Source organism: Etheostoma spectabile, chromosome 23, assembly GCF_008692095.1.
Source record: "Etheostoma spectabile isolate EspeVRDwgs_2016 chromosome 23, UIUC_Espe_1.0, whole genome shotgun sequence".
Taxonomy (NCBI): Eukaryota; Metazoa; Chordata; class Actinopteri; order Perciformes; family Percidae; genus Etheostoma; species Etheostoma spectabile.
Genome location: NC_045755.1, coordinates 9,079,258 through 9,083,090, shown reverse-complemented (window position 1 = coordinate 9,083,090; position 3,833 = coordinate 9,079,258). Strand labels below are relative to the sequence as shown.

Below are 3,833 nucleotides of genomic sequence, written 5' to 3'. Positions count from 1 at the left end.
AAGAGCATTAAAATGAGAAAAAAAAAAAAAAATGAATGGGACAAAAAAGAAATGAAGGGACATTTAGAATAGATAAAAAAATATGCCATTAATTACGAGTTAACTATAACATTAATGGGATTAATTGAGATTAAATATTTGTACTCGTTTGACAGTGTACATAATCTATTTTTTCCTAAAATACAGTGAGTGAAAGAAGTATTGAACATATCGACACGTTTTTAATTTATACAACGTGGACAGAACATTGTGGCCTTGTTCGGAAAGGTGCTATGGAAAGGAAGTGTGTTATTATAAAGTAGAATACTTATAATAATAATAATAATAAGTATTGTGCAGGACAGAGTCTGGACATGAGACTCACGTTGTAGTGAGCCAGGGTGTTGAGTCTCTTCCAGCGTCCCTCTCTCTGGGACGTGAGGTCCAGGTCTGACAGGATCTGGCCCGTGGAGCCAGGACGCCACTCTGTGGACGGAGGACAGAGTCCACTGATTATTAATGTGTGTTTCTCATATTTAACGCTGTCTTCGTATGTATGTATTTGTCCTGCGTTTGGTTTTTCTGGGATTGTTTCCCTTCCTCTCTCTGTTAGAAGAGATCTGGCCCTCAGTGAGATTACCTGAGTAAACTAACGCTATACAGTTTGTAAAACAGGCCAAGTGAAAAAACTTAAAATCCACATTGCACTTTAATGTTATTTTGTGATTTGGCTGCTGTAACTGTGTAATTTGATAAAGTATTTCCTCTCTCTTACTCTAAGGGAAACTAAGCTGAATCACACAGTCTGTATTAAAGCTTTGTCTGACAACATTATTAGATCTCATGTCATCCTTAACTTAATGCGCAATCTATAAATATGACTCCATCTGATAAGAAATAGTTTGTTTTAGTGACGGTCTAAGACCATTTCAAAGAAGGGGCCAGGCCGGGGCCACATGCAATGTTTATGGGGTTACAAATAAAAGTCTTACATAACCCAACCCTCCAAAGGTTCGGATCTACAAAAGACCAACGACACACACTTATGTTTTCCTCCGTGTAAGCTCACGGGCGCACGTCATTAAAAAAAAAAAAAGTTAGCATTTCAGAACCTTAGGAAATGGACAGCAGCCGACACCAACACACACGTCTAATAACTCGATAGTTATAGGTTATTATAATTTAAATTATGCTACAGACTCACTTCATTACTCTAATTACACATTCAATTTAATTTTAACGTCACTTACACCGCAATATTGTTTCTTATATCATGGCAACCGCACTTTAAAATACCTTTAAAATACCTTTATTTGACGCCATTTTGCTGACATTTTCAGTTTTACTAATCATTGTCTGTTGTTTGCCTGTATTTCTTGTGTGTTTACTTGTTTGTGTGTTTTTGTTTTTTGCTGTTATTGAAAAAATGCTGCTGCTGTAACAACAAAATTTCCCCGTTGTGGGTTGAATAAAGTCTAATCTAGTATCTAGTATCTAAAGCTGTAAAGTAGTTTCAACTGAGGACAACGCCACTTCTCACAAATCCAGACAGGGTTGGAGATGCGACGTAACCGTGAACAGCTTCGCGAGAAATGAAGAATCCGTGGAGCAGGGGACTGAAACCAATCACACTACCACAGGCGCTCCACTCAGCACCACCTGCAGTGTTTCCTCTTTAAATGAATGTAGTCTACTGGCAGTCTGGCACACGTGGGTGCTCAGTGTTTTCCATGGGTGCTCCCACGGTATCGGCCCCTATGCATTCAGGGTTCAACGGTATGGGTTGCCCAATGTCCCGGGTTAAAAGTAAAACGCCACGTCGGAAAAATGAATAATAACCCAGCGGCCCGTTTGGGGCATCAACGTAATCATTTGATCATGATCATTTGATTTGAATGTGTCGTTTGCCAATCAAGATGCGAGTTGCCACTTGATGCTTTTGACAGGTTTATTTTTTTTGACATTTTTTCACACTTTGGATGCTTTCACTGTTCAAAGAAATGTTGACATTTGACAAGTTTTTTTTCCCAATATTAGTTTTGCCGTGGGCTTTTATAGGGGCCGGTAAAAATGTACTTGGGGCATGTGGATTTTTATGTTTTTTACTTGCCCAACTTTAGAGTTGAACCTGAAACAACGACATAAACCAATAAACACACAGCAGGACGAGGAGGAGACAGGAGGACACACTCTCCCGGTCTGGGGAGTAAGCCTGACTACACAACGGTGGGTGGAGCTAAACGTTTGACCCCGCACACTTGCCCCATAGCACCCGGAAGAGGAAGAATGTGAAAAAAACAACACAGGATGTTCACCCCGGAGACCAGAGATCGTTTACCGCGAGTCACGTTTGCGTCCCCCTGTTCTTCTTTTCCATTTTTATTATTCAAATCTCATTATATTGAGAATGGTGCAGTTGGGTCTGTGACAGCGAACCGATTTCTCTGTATAAATATCAACATGATGATTGTTGGTTCTTACCGAGGGCGACGCTCTCCACGCCGGGTCTCTGCGAGTACGGCAGGTTCCTGTACACCTGGTCGATGATCTTCTCTTTCACCTGAAGGACGCACAATTAAAATGTTATCACAAAAACTACAATTAGATTTCATTCACGTTTATCAGCACAGCCAGAAATATCACAGAGCACACGCAACAACACGATGAAAGCCAGAGTTAAACAACTAAAGACACACTGACTGCAGAAATGTCCACATTTGGTCCTCGGGTCGAACTTGACCCGTTTTGAACGTTTCAACCAGGGCTGTAGTCAAGACCACCTTTGTCGAGTCCAAGACAAGTCCAAGACCACCTTTGTCAAGTTCTAGGACAGAATGAAGGACAGACTGAAGGACAGAATGGAGGACAGACTGAAGGACAGAATGGAGGACAGACTGAAGGACAGAATGGAGGACAGACTGAAGGACAGAATGAAGGACAGAATGAAGGACTTGTCTCCGGACGTTGGAGAGACTCTGAAAGCAGACCCACCTGGGAGATGGTGTCACAGTTCAACACCTTCACGGGAGTCACGTCTGGTCCCTCTCCGTGCACCAGCACCTGCAGAGTCTGACATCACACACACACACACACACACACACACACACACACACACACACACACACACACACACACACACACACACACACACACACAACACACACACACACACACACACACACACACCACACACACACACACACACACACAACTTGGTCAAATCCTGATGCCAGATTCAGATATCACCAAGATTCTCTCATTAAGACCCGCCATGTTGCCCTTATTTGATTTGATGATGTCCTTGATTTCACATGTTAGTTTTTAGTGAGTGTTGCGTGTACTCACCAGAACGGAGTACTACATGTACGGAGTGTACTGCGTGTACTCACCAGTACGGAGTACTGCGTGTACTCACCAGTACGGAGTATTGCGTGTACTCACCAGTACGGAGTACTCCACGTCGTCCCCCAGCAGCCCCGTATCGTTCAGGGTGTATTTGGCTTTCTTCATCTTGGCGTCCACCGGCCCTTTCTCCACCTGGTGCTTCAGGGCCTTGAACAGTTTGTAAAGAGGCTCCCCAGCCGTGTCCTGAAGCACAGGCACGGGGGGGGGGGGGGGGGGGGGGGGGGGACTAAAGTCAATCAACGTTCCCCTGCTGATCCGGATCACAACGTCAAAAAAATGTGGGATTAGAAGCAAGAAAAGAGCGTGATTATGCTTTTTGTTGTAATTGACGAGGTACTGTAGCCGATCCCTCACCCCGGACACAAGCTGGTTGAGACCCCCCTCTGCGGTCCCTCAGGACCAAAACCTCACACCAACAAGGTCCCAGACCCCCACTGGACACTTACACC

The 3,833-nt window shown here is 43.8% G+C and overlaps 1 protein-coding gene and 1 pseudogene across 15 annotated transcripts in view; both read right to left on the bottom strand.

Annotated features, from left to right (window-relative positions):
* Window positions 1-3,833, bottom strand: part of nrcama (neuronal cell adhesion molecule a) — a 1,100,153-nt gene that overhangs the window by 392,707 nt on the left and 703,613 nt on the right. The window lies entirely within an intron of this gene.
* Window positions 1-3,833, bottom strand: part of LOC116673021 (plexin-B2-like) — a 279,884-nt pseudogene that overhangs the window by 12,841 nt on the left and 263,210 nt on the right.